Below are 18684 nucleotides of genomic sequence, written 5' to 3'. Positions count from 1 at the left end.
TATATGGGGTAAAGTGCAGGCAAGCAAAACCATGACATACAAATAAAATGAAGCTGGACTGGAGCCTCTACTGTATCTTATTTCTTGTAAGCAAATGTTTAAATTAGTTATTAATAAATTCATTGATAATTTACTCAAAATTGACTGAGTTTCTCAAAATGATAAAACCACTCCTTTCTTTAATTTTCTTCAAAGTGTAATAATATGGGATGAACACACACACACACACGCACACACACACATCAAATTTTCTTAAGTGACTGCAATAAAAAGTGAATAGGTAGAGCGAGAGTTAACAATGCTAATAAAAATATTAATTTTCACTGGTGACAGCAGAAGGACAATCAGAAAGCCCTCCTTGGAATGTACAGAATTCAAACTAGTTTTTTAAAATGACTAGGGTTTAGACATTAAGACATTGCAGAAGGACATGCCATAGACGAAACTAGCACAAGAGAATGCAAGTAATGAAGGAAGCTGTGGGAAGAGGCAGGAAAGTATGGGTGCTTGAGATATTATGAAATTAAAGCCGATATGAGGTGGCCACTCACCAGATCTGAGACACACAATGACTCTGAGGTTTGTTCTACAAGGATAAAAGTGGCATTAATAGAAAGTAGCAATAGGTCCTAAAGAAGTAGAAAGTTAAGCAATAGGTCCTAAAGGCTGTCGAATTTTGTGTTTTTGGCTGTTAGTAGGGCATCTAGGTAGAGAAGATGCAATACATTTGAATTTGGAATCTTCAATTCTGAAGCATTAAATAGACTACAGATATGAATTCATCATCATATAAATAGAAAAATTAAAATCAGCCACTTAAGTCGGACAGTTCAAGGTCAAAGTGTTACATACACAGAAAGAAGAGGGCCAAATCTGATACTGTGAGGAATTCTCAGGTTTAAGGATTGAAGAAGGATGTTATAATTAACACAGAGAAGCAACAATTTAGAAAGCATGACAGGAATGAACACAGAAGAGAAGACAAGTTAAAAAAGAGGTGTCTGTTGCAAGAGGGTCTAAGAGACTAAGAGAATATAATTTGATTTTGAGTAAAGGGAATTTATGACCTATAAGAGAAAATTCACTAACAATAGTAGAGTGAGATGGAAAAGAAATAAGGAGTTATGATAAATGGAAATATTACAACTGAGCACAGATTATGTTAAGACCGGTGAATTGAGGAATAGAAAATTTGAAAGGAAGGATTTTCTGGATAGGGAATCTCTTTTGCTTTACTCACCTCTACTGGTGGCTTTCTAGCTATATAGAAATAATCCCTACATAGTGGACAAAATTAGTTCCACCAATGTCATAGTACAGGGTCTTTCATTTCTGGTTTAGTTGCAGAAAATCACATAATCATAGTTGTTTTCTTTTTTTTTATTAAAATCTTTTTTTATTTTTACAGACTGCATTTTGATTCATTGTACACAAATGGGGTACAACTTTTCATTTCTATGGTTGTACACAATGTAGATTCACACCATTCATGTAATCAAACATATACATAGGGTAATACTGTCTGTTCACAAACATTTAAGAGGTAATTTGAGGAAAGTCTCAGATAAGCGGAGAAAGTTTGTTGTTCAGGTCAGTTTGGGTCAGTTAAGGTCAATGTTAAGGTCGGTTTTCCCTAAATTGGTCTACAGATTCAATACAATCCCAATCAAAATCTGACTCAAATCTTTAGTAGAAATTGAGAAAATGATGCTAAGATTAAGAAGATACAAAACAGGCAATCAACATTAAAGAAGTAAAGCAACATCGGAGGACTTACACATATCTGATTTAAAAGTTATTTTAAAGCTACAGTAATCAAAAGTTTGAAGCTGGATTTACACTTATAATCCCAACTACTTGGGGGAATGAGGTAGGAGGATGAATAAATACAGGAGTTCAAAATAAACCTGGGCAACATAGTGAAATACCATCTGGAGTGGGGGGTGGGAAGGTATTGGTTTAAAATGGGCGACATAGAGATTGATGGAATAGAATCCAAAAGCAAATCTAAAATCGCATTTTCATTGATCTCCAACAAAAGTTTCAAGAAAAAATGTTTTAAAATAAATCACCTCAGAACAATTGGAAATCCATAAGGGAAAACATGAACTTTTATCCGTACTTCATACCATAGACAAAAGTTAATTTTAAATAAATCACAAACTTAAAGGTAAAAGTTAAAACTACAAAACTTTCAGAAGAAAGCACAAGAGAAATATTTTGGACTATGTATGAGGTAAAGATGCTTAAATAGGGGAGAAAGGCATGAAACATAAAAGAACATGATAAACTGGACCTCATCAAAATTTTAAGAAATGTTTTTGTTCTTTGGAAACCACCCTAAAATAAACAAAATAACAAAGTCAGAGACTCCAAAGACACATACATACACATACATACACAAGAACTGAACTGACAATGCACAAAATTTTACAACTCAGTAAAAAAACAGAAAATTCAATTTGAAAATGGGTGAGAGATCTAAAAAGAAAATTTACTAAAGAAGCTAAATAACTAGACAATGAACATTTTTTTGTATGTACAATATTATTAGTCTTCAGACAAAACCCTGTCAGGATGTTTAAAATTCAGAAGTTTGAGAAGGTCAAGTTTTTGTCAATGTTTTACTCCAAAAACTGGAATACTCACACTGCTTATGGGACAAAGATAACACCACTTCGGAAAAAAGTTTGGTACTTTCTTATAATATCAAATATTCTCTTTCATACCATCCAGTTATGCCATTTTTACATGTTATTCAAGAGAAATGCAAACATATTATAATACAGATTTGCATATAAATATTCATAGCAACTTTATTTCTAATAACACAAAACTAAAAACAATTCAAGGGTTTATCATCATATGAATCTATAATCAAAGTGCTGTAGAGCCAGGCACACACCAGAATATCACTCAGGGGATGCATGCCACAAGATAGACAAATTTCAAAATCATTATGCTAAATGAGACTCCACACACAAAAGGCATATATAAAATTGTTTTTATATATGTTCAGTTTCTAGAAACTGAAAATAAATCTATAAGGCTAGAAAGCAGATTGGTGGCTACCTGGGGTCAGAGAAGGAGGGAGCCATGAGAAAGAGACTTAGGGAGGTTATAAAAATGGTATCTCAATTGGGGTGGTGGTTTTCACAGTTCTATACATCTGGCAAGATCTCAATAAACTATGTATTTAATATATATATATACTATTTTTGTACGTTAGTTTTACCTTGGTCAAGTTATTAAAAATGAAGAACTCAGAGAGTTGAGATGGCAAATAAATTAAACTGAGCTACATTCCAAAAAATAACAAGCCATAAGGACCATGAGACTCAAAGCTATGTTCATCCCTGACGAAGTGGTGGAAGGTGACAGACTCTTTTGCAGATAAGAGGAAAGAGAAAATACTTAAACAATGATCAAACTTTGAGCCTCTGCAGACTAGCAGGACATAATAGAATCCTGAGGAGTCCCACTATATGCCAGCTCTTTCCTACTGGCCTTCATCCAGGGCAGGATGACAAATGCTAGAAGCAAAGGAGGAGAGTTGAGAGATTCTCTCTGATCTGTGAGACTTTCCCCAAGAGCAAATCAATGGATTGTTGAAGGCTGTAAGGCAGGTAAAAGAACAGACAGAAGTATTCGAAGCCTCTACGAGTATAAAGCAGTGGCTGCTGATGGACAGCAGGGTAAGGAAAGATCTCTCAATAGATAGAATGCTGGGAGAGAAGAGAACTCCCCAGAGACCCGGAGAAAACTGACTGCTGGGCTACAGAGCATACAAAGATATCAGATATGTCAATTCTTAAACCCTGCTGAAAAGAAAGTCTTAATACTATCCTCAAAATATTTGAAGCCATGGACTGAATGTAAGTAAAGTTGCAAGAAAGCTCAGACCCAGATGTGCTCAGTACTAAATGTTTGCTGCATGATATGATCAAAGAAGGAAAAAGAGAGTACTCAAGGTCAAGAGAAAAAACAGTTAATAGAAACAAACCAAGAAATGATGGCCTAGGCAGTGTAACCAGATAACAACAAGAAAAGAGAAGGATTAGGAACAGAAAAAACAAACAGATAGTGGCTAGGAATTTACCATATGCATTTAATGGCACCACTATTTCACAAATCCAAGAAGCTAAGTAAATAATAAATAAGGGAAAACCAAACCCAGAAAAATTAAAGTCAAACTTCTGAAACTCAAAGATCAAAACACCAACTTTGAAACTAGCCAGAGAAGAAAAGGAACATAATGAAAATGGAGAAATGATTTTAAAAATTTACTGAGTTCTTATCAAAATAATTTAGTCTAAAACCAAAACAAACTAAAATCTTCCTACCTTAACTTCCACACCCAACAAAATATTCTTCAGGAGTGCATAAGAAAGTCAAAAAAAAAAAAAAGTTGCCCAAATATTTCAATTGCAAACAGCATTAGACAAGGAGGAAATCTGAATATCATATATTTATTTTAACTTGAATTAATTTTTACCAAACTTCTTTCAGATGTATTAATTTTGTTCTTCTTTTATGCATTTTATTTAGAAGATCACAAGTCATTGAAACCTAACTACAAATCATATGCTAGAGAGGACCGACTATGATATCAACAAATAATATTATTTACATGTAAAACTTAACTAATTTCAAACCATCAGGAAAATTTGCACATGGGCAAAAAAGTTGCCTAGCATAGTAATCAAAAAGAAGGACAGGACGAACACTGGTACTCCACTAATACAATGTGTGACATTTAGGCGAGTTACTTTTTCACTTGAAATCCTCCATAAAATAGTGATGAAATAGAACACTTCTCTAGGGGTTTGATGAAGGTAATGCAATTGAGTCAGTGCTTGGAACATATTATGTGCTTCATAAGTATTAATTATTACCCATATTTTATATAAAATTATTGCAGCACCTTTATGATTACCATGTTCAGGACACAATAGACCTTTAGCCACATTTCTCCAAGTGTAGTGTGTAAACTCTAGAAGATGCCCTGAGACCTCTTGAGGATTTGCAGGGTCAAATCCATTTTCATAATAAAACTCTGATAATGTGTGCCTTCTCACCCTCATTCTCTCATTTAGTACAGTGAGGTTTTCAAGAGGCTATATGACATAATGACTTAATCATGCTAATGGAATTTATGTTTTTACAGAATCTTCTAAATTAGTACTTTTAGGGTATAAATGAAGTTTTGGGGACATTAATGCAGTTTGTTCTCAAAACTTCTATTTTGCTTTTCCTTGTTACCACCATACTTGCTACAGACTTTATAATCTCATTATTGTCTAACAAATTAATACTTTGAAATTCTGAGTTTTCTTGAACTCACATATAAAAATTAATTAACTGTAGTTTTGTGTTTTGCAGTAATATTAAGTTATCATAATTCTAACTTTTTAAGTTTTAATTTAAAATGCTATAGTTTAGAACTTAGTATTTGCTTTAAAGAAAAATCTATTTCTTTCTTCTATTTAAAGAGTTTTTTTGACTGCAAAAGAGGAAACTGGAAAACATTCTCAAACCACAGCTATACCATCTACATCTTCCATAGTGAGCCTGATGGCTTCATGATACTTAAAATTTCTGAGGTCAGTGATGAAATTAATTAGCATGACTTTTTGACACTGTATAATGAAGTGTGCCACGATATGGAAAATCTTTAAATTTCAGTGGACAAATATTTGCCAAATGACCATCAAGTTACAAGATCATGATGTAAAAAAATCATGCATGCATAAAGGATCTATTCAAAGAACCTGAAAGAAAAATGAATAGAAATGGTTTTATACTGCACACTGCAAGTTAACCTTTAAGAAATCATCAATTTGCAATTTTGGTGATATAAGAAAGAATAGCTAAAAATTTTTATACACTGTAATACCACTTTTTCCTTTTAAAATATGTATTAGTGTAGGACTGGATTTTCTCATGTATTTCCAACAAAAAACCTGGATTTATTTAATATTATAAAGATTACTTTATATTTCAAAGTATATTTCAAATGATTGGATTCTTTTACCAAATGCCTAGTTACTGCTTAGGAATTTTATGCTCTAAGTTTATATCTCATTAATCATTTGGGTAACTGTTTTCTATATCCACCAGTGCAGCCTGCTCATCAATATTAGACAAGATTCTTTCCACTTTAAAGTTTGTATTTTGCTCTGGACTTCATCATATCAGTTTCTTTTGGTCCTTCCCTTGATAATGACTCTACCTACTTAAAATCTGTTATCAATCCATCCAACCATTCATTCATTCATATATTTCAAATGTACTTATTAAGCCCTATTGTTGCATTCTAAAGGATGGGTTTCAAGAACATAAAAGCAAAAACAAGCAAATAAAAACAAGTCAATCCTAGACCCTTTTGGAATATTTCAAGCAAGTGTTGGAGTAGAGAGAATAAAACCAAATGAATTCAGTTCAGTGTGATGTCATGACAGGTTTTGATGGTAACACCAAAAATCTGCATCTAAATTCTCATACTACATTGTCAATCACTTTCCCAAAAGTGTAGATACTTAAGTTGAATTTTATGGAGTAAGTAGGAAACAGCAGAATAGTGAAAACAAGAACAGGTATTTCAGGAGTAGAAAAATATGCACAAAAGACAAAGACATAAAAGCTAAAAGGAATTTGACTACACACTGCAACTAAGACAATGGCTGTAACGCAGCCATTTAAAAAAGAGACCTAGGGGCTGCAGTTCAGCAGCTGCTGTGGCTGTCAGATTACCAGACTGAGTTATGAACACAGCATGATGGTGTGACTCACAAACCACTTAAAGCGGTCCTAATACATAGCATGCAGCCAAAATTATTGAGATCTGTATTTCCTGACCGATTATCATTTATCAAGGACAGTTAAAGAATCATAGCCCAATATCACATTGTGTATAAAATAGACTATGGCAACATGCAGCTATTAGTTTTCACTGTGCACTGAAATAGATCCAGTGTTACAATAAAAAGAACTAAACTGATTTTACTCTGATTTGATTTAGATAGATAATTAAGGCCATGACACGCTGATGAGAAAAAACGTCCTAATCATTCCCAGTTATGAAGAAAACTAATTGGCAGCAAATCTACGATTTGCTCTCTTTTCAGGACCCTTTCTGCTTTCTTTTGGCTTTCCTTTTCCTGCTTGGGCACCATATTATTGTATATGTATAGATCCTATTTGGGTCTACTTTCTTATCTATGCCCCACACGCTGGGACTTCCTCTCTTAACTTAAAAAGTCTATGAGGCAGGAAGATTGCAGGATTAAGATCAACTTTAGCAACTTAGCAAGGCCCTAAGTAACTTAGTGAAACAGTGTCTCAAAATAAAAAAATAAATAAATAAACAAGGTTGGGAAGGTGATTTAGTGGTAAAATGTTCCTGGATTCAATCTCTAGTACCAAAAAAATTTTTAAATAAAAATAAAATTTAAAAAGTCTATATCTAAGTACAATGCTCTTGATTGAAGGCAGAAAGCAATATAGTGAAAGAAACTTTTGTTATTGAGGAAACAATGTCGTACTACTCTTCTGAATAAAAGCTATCCTGTGGAATCCAAGAGACACAACCCAATAGACCAACCCAAAGGAACTCAGGCACAGGGCAGGACGGGTGGGACAAGCTTTCCGTGCAAGGTGATCTGGTGATGCCCTTCACATGGGACCTTCTTGTTCTTGGCCACACCAGCTGTAGGTAGTGACCAGTTTAAGTCAAGTTGAATTCTTACCTTCCAAGGGAAGAGAAAAAAGGGGAGAAGAAAGGCAGCAACTTCATTTAGGACAATCTGCTCTCCAAGCAAAATATAAGCTCTGATTGAGGAAAACTACAACTCTCCTACACACTCCTGCTGAATATTTTAGCATGGGACTACATAACAAGAGCTTTAGAACCACTCTGAGCCAGCGGCCACAGAAAAGAACCAGAAATAGAAACTTTTGGCATCTTAAATTATTATTTGGGGTAGAGGTGGACAAGGGGGAATGTTAACTATAGTTAGTGAATACAAATATTTTAAAACAGTAAAAAATGGAATTTTACCCTAAGAGTTTCCACTAGAAAGACAGTGTTTTGTAATCACATTTGCAACTTTATAGCTCCAACCCAGTGTGAGAATATCTTGACATCTGGAGTATTGACAGTTTTACAGTGCTTATCCAATTCTTCTTCCTTGCTACATTTGTAACTTTCTAAATACGTTGCACAGTTATATTGATTAAGCTTTATACTCAAAAATAAACCCTTAAAAGTTCTTATTATACTGATGGAATATTGAAATTACTTGTCCTTTGTTTTGCTAATTTAGCGGAATAGTTCCCTTTATCCATGGGGATAAATTCTAAGGTATTCTGTGGATGCCTGAAACTGCAGATAGTACCAAACCCAACATATACTATGGTTTTTTCCTATACATACATACCTATGATAAAGTTAAATTTATAAATTAGAGATTAAGAGATTAACAGCATATTAAGTGATTACTAATAATGAACTCAAACAGTTATAATGATATATTGCCATAAAAGAGTTGTAAGTTGTTCATCTCTGGAATTTTCCATTTAATATTTTCAGACTGCAGTAGACTGCAGGGAGCTGAAACCACAGAAAACAAAGCCATGAATAAGGGGGATTTTTGTAATAAAAAACACATACTATTTAACTACTTACAGCACATATGAAGCTGCAAAAATGATTGACAATTGAGCTAAACAGACAATTGCACTGAATGAGTATGTATAAACATATATGTATAAAGAAACTAATAAAATAATACTTTCTAGTAAAAACACATAGAATCAAAGTCATAGGGTTTCACAACTTTAAGGATGACTACTCTGTTCCATATAGATTCAATATAGATTGAATGTTTGTGTTTCCTGGCAAGTTACATTTTGTAACCTAAACCCAGGGACCTTTGGAAGGTAACCAGGTCATGAGGATAGAGCCTTCATAAATGGAATTATTGCCCTTATGAAAAGAACCCTGGAGAAATCCTTTTCTTTTCCACCTTACAAAGATGATGGCCATCTGTCCATCTATGCATAAGTAGGCTCTCACCAGACATCTGATCTGCCAGATTCTTGATCCTGGCCTTCCCAGCATCCAGAATTATAAGAAAGAAATCTCTTTTGTTTATTAGCTGTCCAGTATATGGTAATTTGTTAGTTACAGCAATCTGAATGAACTAAGACACAGGATAAGGATGCCAAATAGTTTTCTAGTTATGTCTACAAATGCATATCGAACTTTAGTTTGAACTGATTTATAAAGGTCTAATTAAAAGTAATGCATATGTCATATATCAGTTCCCCCAAATTAAAAAAAGCATAATATGGTTCCACATTACCTAATATAAAAGACTCACTCAACATCCTTATCTTCTTGTAATATAACTCCTTTTATCTTAAATATGTTGTACAAATATTCCCCAATGTAATCTCATTGCTCCAAGAAGGTCCATATCACAATACACATTTTAATTGAGTGCTTACTGAGAGACAACAAACATTTCCATTAGGTGTCTGTGCATAGAATAGGAAATTAAACTAAAACGGTACCTCTTCCCACATAGCATCAGTCTAGTGGTAAAAACAGCTGATTCAGCATGCATTTATAATAAAGTATAACAATACAGTAGGGGAAGTATAAGAGGTTGCCTGAAAAGCATTCAAGGTAGACCTGGAAGTTCAGAGAGAGTTTCTGAGGCATAGAGCTGAGTTAGCCATCTAAAGGATGGGTAGGGGTGGGTCTCCCACAGACTGAGCAAGAAGTAAAAGCTAGAAAAAGTCGGAGGAGAATGCTTCCACCTGGCGTGGTGGTGAACACCTGTAGTTCTAGCTACTCCAGAGAGAAGCTTAGGCAAGAGGATATAGCTTGAGCCCAGGAACCTGGGCAAAAAAGTGAGACCCCATCTTGGAAAAAGAGAAGAGTATTCAAAGGGCTGGATTGGAAAGGCCTGGTGTTACTTTTTCTGCCTCCATACCTTGATTACACACACACACACAGGCACACACACACACCACACCTCTGTTCCCTGCAAAACCTCCTGTTCTTTCTTCTGCTTCGAGTATTCTCCTCCTATTCTCTATAATTTAAATTGTAAGGGTCCTATTCTGGGCTTGTTGTAAAATCTCAACTATTCCCTAGATCTTCTCTGGAACATTTTCATCCATATTTCTATCCTGAAAGATCACTTCCCTTCTGAATTCCTTAGAACCTATTACAACTGTCCTGGACATGTCAAGTTCATTGTTAGGTGCTGACAACATAATCCCGAGACCAGGTCTTGCTTTTGTTTTCTGCCACACACAGAGACTGTGTCATAAATGTAGCTTGTATCTCTCCCAGTGAAAATCACAATCCATAATAAACTTTATTGAGAGAAGTACTGAAGAGTGGCACATTGTCTAAGAGGAGAATCATCAACTATGAAACATAAAACAAGGAAGAGTTTTTAAAAATTACAAAAACAATCAAACAAAAATCCCTTAAATTCTGTTCTGATTGACAGATAAAGTGGTAATGATAGCATTTTTATTAGATACAGAAAAGGTGTATTTGGATGCTGGGGAATGAAGAAATTCAATTCGTAGTACATGATAAGATAGGCTGTTCTACTGTATTCTCATTTTGTTTCATCTCAAGAAAGTATTCATGTTGATTAAAAACAGAACAAATATTAAAACAAATTCAAGTATCAGGCTATAACATGATATTAAACATTTGAATTGATTTTCGATCCATCAGTATGGAGAAATTACACTACAAATCACTGAAAGCATTTGTGGATAAAATGAGGGAATTATTAAAATCATCTTTAAAAATATGAAGAAGAGAAGGATTGTCAGAGAATGAGGAATCTAGCCAGAGCCTCAATTTTCAAAATATAGAAGGTGGATTCCACCAACTCAAGCCCAGTGAAGTTGACATTAATTTCAGGCACTATTTTAATAAGATTCTTTAAAATATAGTATGTGTGTTCAAAATGTGAAGTGCTGCAGGGCATGGTGACTCACACCTGTAAGTCCAGCAACTCAGGAGGCCGAGGCAGGAGGATCACAGGTTCAAGACCAGCCTCAACAAGTTACCAAAGCCCTAGCAACTTAGAGACCCTGTCTCAAAATAAAAATAAAAAATAAAAAGGACTGAGGATATTGCTCAGTAGTTAAGCACCCCTGGGTTCAATCACGGGTACCAAACAAAATAAATAAATAAAGTGAAGTGCTGTTACCCACAAGTCACTGGAGAGCACAGGGTCATGTCATTATAACTTAGTGTTACCTCCTTTTGTCTTCAATAAGGTAACTTAATATCTATTGTGCAGAAAGTGGAAACATTGCAGCAAGGAATCTGACCAGGTCTGCCACAGTACACTCTTCGGCCACACAAAGGAATGTAAACTCCAAGAAAAGAATTATTTAACTATGCAACTGGTTGAACAGTCTTATAAAGAGGACTAATTCATGGGCTAACCAAAGCAGGAAGAAGGTGTTTAAGATCATGCCAAATGTCTTTCCAGTTCAGCATTTTACATAGTTACTTGGATGAAAGCATTAATTATCTACTGATGTGTTAATGCCTCTAAATTAGGGAAATGGGTCATCTGCATTATGGAATCAAAATTCAAAAAGATCTTGACCTTCTGGAATAACAGGCTATCTAAAGGTTACATTTAATTGCAGGAAGTATGATTTTTAAGTTCAAAATGAAGTAGTCAAATGTAAAATCAGGGAGAAATGTATTTTCAGAAGAATGCAAACAAAGATGTGTAATTAAACACTGCAGTGTGAATGCAGAGAGAGACAAAGACAGGGCAGGGAGAAGGTATAAGAAAAGAGGGGGGAAAGTCAGATTAGATTAGATCTTAGGTTGATTTACTATACACTATCCACAGAAGATAATCTAATATATCCAGTGATATCAGGAAAATTCTCTCTTCAGCTCTGGGGATCACACTTTAAGAAAAATTGAAATACATTCAAAGGAGAAAATCTGTGCTGATAATGAGATTCTTTCAACCCAAGTAAGAATGGGTTGAAAGAACTGAATACTATCTGAGTCTTGTTCTATGTAAAAGACTTTTGTATAAGTATTCGAAGTAGTTAAAGTAGGATATGAATATTATGGAGACAAATATTATAATTTAATTTAGGAATACTCAGAACTGGCCAAATAAATGCCCCACTATACTCAACTGTTGACAAATAATTTGTCCAAATTGACCTTAACAGTCTCTGTGAATTAGGGAATATGGTTATCTGCTAATAATGAAAATTGAGGATGACTGAAATGAACTAGAAAGTCTGTAAAAATCCAGAATATGCACTATGGAGATTTGATGCAGAATTAACCAAGAAAGAATAAAATAACTTCATAGCGCTGTTAATCTTCCCTAAACTGAAGTTGGAGTGAATTAGTTTATAGTTGACCAAAAGATGTAGTCACATACTTTGTCCAGCTAAATCCACAGCAAGGAAGGTAAAGCAGACATTAAATTGAAGCTGAGATTCAGAAGGCAGGTTCTGACAGGTTTACTAGCAAGAGATTTGAGGATTGGAGCAGAGTTAAAATTGTTATCCCAGATGCATGTGATAATGAAAGGAAAACATTAGCAAAATAAAGGTCTCCAGGGAGCAAAAATGAGAGGTAGGTGGGAGGTGGTGACAAGTAAGGAAAATTTTTGAAAGGATAAGAGGTTGTGGTCAGAACTCAGGTTTTTCAGTTGGGACAATTCTAAATGATGGGAAGGCCCAAGGATGGGGGGATGCCAGAGGGTCCCCAAAGGGAAGCAGAGCAAGTGAAGGTCAAACTCAAAAGAGTCAAAGTCAAATGCCTAGATGCTGAACAGAGCCCTGAAAATACTGGCAGATCAATGTAGAAAGATAAACCTTGGTTATCTTACATCTCCAGGAAGGTGGAAAGTTTGAAAGGCCAATACACACTGGCAAAGGGGTGAAGGTAAAATGGTGAAGGGTGTAAATTTCAAAAGGAAAAGAGTAATTAGAGGGTGGTGACAAAATGTCAATGGGCTTACAAGCAGTTAACAGACTGCAAAGTACATAGGAAGGGTCTCTGCAAGACCAAGGCAGGTCATAATACTCTGTGTGAGCTCCTCGCAAAACAAATGCTGTGCTTTATACTGTATTCCCGAACAAAATAACCTGTAGCATGAAGGCACAAAAGCCCTTACTTGAATAAAGAGAGTGACCAAATTCAGCTCATGAGACACCTGGTATGGAAGTCTTCTAGCACTGTGAATCCAAGGATGGCCATCCTGAGGGAAATTTGAGTTTGGCAGGAAATGAAGACATTTTTAAAAGGTACTTTCAATAATGTGGTATAACAAAAGAGAATATGAAGATAGGTTGGATCTAGAAAAGAAAATTCCCAGCCTTATAAGTAGTGATTGGGCCTGACTTCCCTTCCCCAGGGTGTTCCCTCCTAACGCCATTGTCTTGTGTCGACTTCCTGCTAATTCTTACTATGTGAGCAGAGGAGTTGGTATGTGAATTAATTAATTTGAGTTGGCTTCAATTTTACAAAAGGGAGGATTTTTGTTAACAAAAGATTATTAATGGCCAGAAGGCATGCCAGGTAAGAGAAGTCGTTAACTACAAGCAGTGAGAGTCAGTGAGAGTCCCATTTTTGTGGTAAGGGAAACCATGCCCCAAGAGCCACTCAAGTTTGAAAAGTAGTATTCTTCTCCACTGTGGGCTGAGGAAGAACGCAAATAATTCTTCACTTCTATAAGCTCCTTCCCTTAGGTATAGGAGGAGGAAACCTGCTAACCTGGACTCAAGCAAGAGAGAAAAAAGTCTGAAATAGGTGCAATAGTTCCAAACTGTTTTGAAAGAAAATAGAAGAATTGGATGCGACTCAGGATGACCAAAAAATGACAACAGCCATGAGTTTAAAAAGAAATAGTCGATAGGCAGATAAATTGGTTTAACAAAAGAACTAAAGATGGCCAAATCTCTTTATGTATCATCAAGTCAATATGGAGACACTCAAAGAAACTGTTACAGGGCACTTGACACAGAAGAAATCCAGAGATCTAGAAACAAAAACTATTGCAATTACCGATACTTTAGAAGGGAAAGTATTTGTTTCTACTAAGACGCAGGAAAGTAATAAATAGGCATGTTTAAGGAAAGTTGCTTGAATAAATATTTCTAATTGAGTGGAGTAAAAACAGTGCCATAAAATTGAATATCTTAGCAAATAAAAGCCAAGCCACTTCCTAGTAAAGCTGACATGTAGAAAGTTGTTCTGAATCATATTTTTTCCCCATTGATAACATACATTTCAGCTTGTTTTGCTAAACACTGCTTCTTCCCATTTCCTCTTAACTTGCAGAGATTAATTCTTAGGCCTATTTTGATATTTATGTACTTCTGAAGAAATATGAATCTGGGATTTTTTGGGTTACATATCATGCTATCTTAAACCAACCTGTAAAAAGGAAAGCATATTCTACTCTTGCACACAGTCATTAATTGCTAAAAAATATAAATACGATAAATTGTTCTTGTATGATTTTTCTGATAAAATTTGAAATTTTATAATATCTTAATGTGTCAAGAAGTGTGTTAGCTGAACATTTAGATGTTTTGATTTTTGTTTGAAAAATCTGACAAAATTCTTAATAGTACAGAAAATATTATTGATGTATTAGTCCTAAAATTTAATTGTGATGTTATCACTTAATTTTATACTGAAATATATTAATTAGAAAAGTTTTTCAAAATGTCTTAAAATCATCTAATAAGCATAGTTATGAGATAAAAGCGTACAGCATTGTGAAGTTTCCACACTTCTTTGTGGGTGTGTCTGTTGCCAGAGAGAAAGAAAATAGTTGTCTCCTTCCTTATCCTCAAATGAAAGAAAACTCTCTCAGATATGTTGTTTTTATACCTGAACATCTAGAAAGAAGACCTTTACAGGGTTGTTTATTTTTCTTGCACTATGAAGCACTGTATCAAACCTAGGACTTTAGAGTTCAGGTGGACTTCAAGCAGAGAAAATCATTTTTATTTTCCATATGTACTAGAAAGATCCTACAGTACAAGAAGGAACAAAAGATGCCCATTTCCTCATTACAAATTCCTACTTGATAAAATTTACAAGAAATAAGTTTGTTGATGTATTTTAAAACTTACAACTGAGTCTATATTATGTGAAACATTTACTCCTTCCTCCTAGTCTATGTCCAAAATCTTTATGTAGAGTCTGTTGTTTTGACAAGAAACAGCAAGGTCTGCTTGGTTGAACTTCGTGCTTCTTATTTTTATAATGGGTCACAGTTCCTTTTGGGTATCAGTACTATCTTCCTAAAAATACAGCAACTCAAATGTTTGTGAACAATTTCCAGTACTCCGTGATCCCTTGAAATAGACCTATAGACCCAGATGTTTAATAACTGAACAAAGCAAAGAACCTACTCAACCGTCACTGAGAAAGTACTACAGCTTAGAAGATTTGGACAAATTAAGCTTTGCTTTGGAACTGCAGATATTGCTAGTGTTCCTATCATGATTTCTACCACTGTCATAATAAAGTGATCACTCCCGAAAGACACATATGTATGTATGTATGTATATATATGTAGCCATTTTAGAAAAAGCAACACATTATTTTTACATTATGAACCAAGATATAAAAATCACTATCATCAAATGCTTCATCACTTGTATGTGTGTAAGGGAGATGTTAACCATATTTATACCAGGACCAGTTCTAATGAGTTGATAGACATTTAATGAAATCACCATTGGAGGATTGATCCTTTTAAAAAAAACGCTAATGATAGGCTATAAATGAAGTTCAGGAGAAAAACAAAATCTTTCCTCTTTAAGGTTTTAATATCTTAAGAACCAAAGATACCTTCAACGAGTCATCTCATCATAAATGAGTTGTACAATATTCTGGTTTACTTTAGAAGATGTAAACTATTTATCAAAGGCAAAAATAAAGGAACATGTGAAAACCAGTGAGCGCAGGAAAGATGCATGAAATCCATACTCTGAAATCACATGACCACATTACAAGCCAGACCCTTCACACAAATGTCACAGCAGACCCGGTACAGGCTGCTCACACAGAGGCAAATCGATGATGACCCCCTACCCAACGTTTTCCAAAGTGCCACCGTTGCGCCACCGTTGTAATAAAAACAGAAATAAGACTGCTAAGCAGTAACACACACACACACACACACACACACACACACACACACACACGCACACACACACGCACTCACACACTGGTGGAGCCCTTGAGCAACCCGCTGGAAGTTTGCTGGCTGCTTTCTGGAGGCAATACGATGACAACAGCATGTAGCTCAGGAGCAAGGTGAACCGCTTACCCACCCTGCAGCCTGCAGGCTGGAGGAAAGCCCAAGCGCGGCCCGCAGTCCCGGCTGGCTCTTAGGTCCAGAAGAAGCCCCTCTGCGCCAGGGATCGCCGGCGGGTGAGCGGGAGGCTGGGGAGTTCCGCGGCTCGCAAGGGCTCCGCTGCCCCGGCGCCCGGGCTGTGGGAGAGCAGCTGCCTGGCGCGCTCCGCACGTTCTCACGGCCCGGCCCCGCCAGCGCAGCCGCCGGCGCGGCCACGCGCCCACCCGGTCACTGCTCCTCCCTCGGGCGCCGCGGGTCCCCGGGGCCCTGAGCCGGACACCCGGGCGTCGTCTCCTTTGCTTCCTCGCTCCTCCCCAGCGTGGGAACTGGGCCCCGGCTCCCTGGGGCTGGGCAGCTGGGAGCGCAAGGAAATCTTCCCAGGAAGGGAAGAAGAAGGAAGAGCCCAGGCCAGGGGCCCAGGAGACCCGCCGCCTCTCTGCGGAGCCTCGACCCGCGTGGCTACGTGGCGACCACTTACTTAGTGCTTTCCCAGACCTCCGGACTGTGTTGCCAGATCTCCTTTAGCTCCAGGGTACGCCTTGCAAATCTGCACTGTGAACAGAGAAAGAGAGCGTCGGAGGCGGGAGGCAGTGGGTGCCAGAGGGGTCCCTGCAATGGCACCTGTCGGTCCCCGCGCGAGTGCACGCACTGCACATACAGCCGAGGCGCTTACGCTTGGACTCACTTCTGCAACCTGCTCAACAGGCTAGGCGGGACGCGACGTGCCTAGGAGACACGATTGTTCACGTTACTCTAAAACAATCCGCTCTAGCCTTTGCTTCTTCCTAAGTCGCTATCTCTCTTTGATGACCCCAAAGGATCCCTAGCGGTTCCTTTCCCTACAACATTCGACTTCTTTTGAGACCTTGCCCCGCCTCCTCCCCTTCTCTGCACCATAGGACTGCAAAAGAAAAAGTGGGGGCCAAAACCCACCATGGTGAAGTCTCGCAGAACCTGGGTCACTCAGTTGCAGACAGCACACACTCCCTCGCAGGTGTCCTTTGCCAGGAGTTCCTCCCCAGGCTGTTCGCTGGTTTTTGCCTCAGGATCTAGTTCAGGAAGAGTGTAGAAAAACTCTGCATAGGAACCTGACGGTGGTTTGACTCCGCGCTGAGTCCCACCCACTATTCTCAGACTAGGTCAGGGGAACTGAGTCCTGGTCTCTGCAGTCAGCCGCCCAATCGCCAGCCTAGAAATTACTCTGGGGAGACTGACACCAAAGGGAAGGAGACCGAGGAAGAGAAAGGAAAAAGAGGGAGGGAACTCGAGGAACATTTGGCGCGCTTAAAAACAAAAACAAAAACATTTTCTCCACCATGTACTGGCTGGGAAATACTGGAGTTTTCCATAATTAAAAACTCCAGCATTTCTGCTGGGAAGTTGATATATGCTTGGATGGTTTCCTTGTCCTGGTTTTCAAGTTTGAAGCCAACGTACTTCTTTGTGAATGTGAGTCAATGGTTGCAGAAAATTTGTAAGAAATTTTGTCTTCTTTTGAGAAGGTCCTGCTTCTGCTGGGTTCAGTACAATTAGTTCTATTTGTGTGTGTGTGTGTGTGTGTGTGTGTGTGTGTGTGTTTAATGTATTTAAGAATACATGTATTCAAGTGTATTTTGTTGTTGATATTTTTATGAGTTGCCTTTCTGATTAAAAAAAAAAAAAAAATCCAGTGGTGCTGTTCATTATGCAGTCAGAGTTGATCCTGGATCCTGATCTCTTTGGGATCCATTTCAAGCCTAGGAATTCTGAGACAGATTGTTCATGGTTATCTCCTCCTCTGTGGACTTTCCAACTCCATCATTTAGTTTGGTCCAAGTGTAGGCTCTTGGCATTTGTACAATATTCTCTTGGTGCTGTTTACTATACTCACCTCATGGCAAACATCAGTCAGAATAAGAGGAAAAAAGGGATTTAAGTAAGTTAAGAACAGGATTTAAAAGTAATACAAAAGCAGGTAATTGCAAAAACTTTTGCCTTAGAACCAGGCAAAATTTCAGAGTTGTCAGGCTGCATTTTTTGTTTTGTTTGTTTTCTGCCATCTCAGAAACTTCCTTTACCTGTAATCCATGACTCTCTTCCAGATCAGTAGACCATTCATACTTAGAGGACTTCAAACTTAAGACCTAAAAGGAAAATTAAAAAGAAATACACTTAAAAATAAAAGGGATTCGTCATGTTATTAAGTAAATGATAGGAATGTTTAGAGGAAGAAGAGCTACCTTCAGACAGATTAAATAGCTTCCAAAGGAAGAGCATTAAAGTTAGATGTTGAAGG

The 18684-nt window shown here is 37.0% G+C and overlaps 1 protein-coding gene across 4 annotated transcripts in view; it reads right to left on the bottom strand.

Moving 5' to 3' along the window:
* Positions 1–17618, bottom strand: part of Gucy1a1 (guanylate cyclase 1 soluble subunit alpha 1) — a 55143-nt gene extending 37525 nt beyond the window's left edge. The window contains exons 1-2 of one of the 4 annotated variants that reach the window (XM_047567244.1): positions 17343–17618; positions 16888–16961 (exon numbers count right to left, since the gene is read on the bottom strand). The gene's annotated coding sequence lies outside the window, so the exon portion shown is untranslated. Of the gene's footprint in view, positions 1–16386; positions 16652–16887; positions 16962–17094; positions 17204–17342 lie in introns of those variants that run through there. The other 3 variants (XM_047567245.1, XM_047567246.1, XM_047567247.1) reach the window with 3 other exon arrangements.
* Positions 17619–18684: the final 1066 nt, after the last annotated feature.

This window comes from Sciurus carolinensis, chromosome 10 (genome assembly GCF_902686445.1).
Source record: "Sciurus carolinensis chromosome 10, mSciCar1.2, whole genome shotgun sequence".
In the NCBI taxonomy this organism is placed as follows: Eukaryota; Metazoa; Chordata; class Mammalia; order Rodentia; family Sciuridae; genus Sciurus; species Sciurus carolinensis.
The sequence above is the reverse complement of the archived record's forward strand: the minus strand, read 5'-3'. Positions and strand labels throughout refer to the sequence as shown.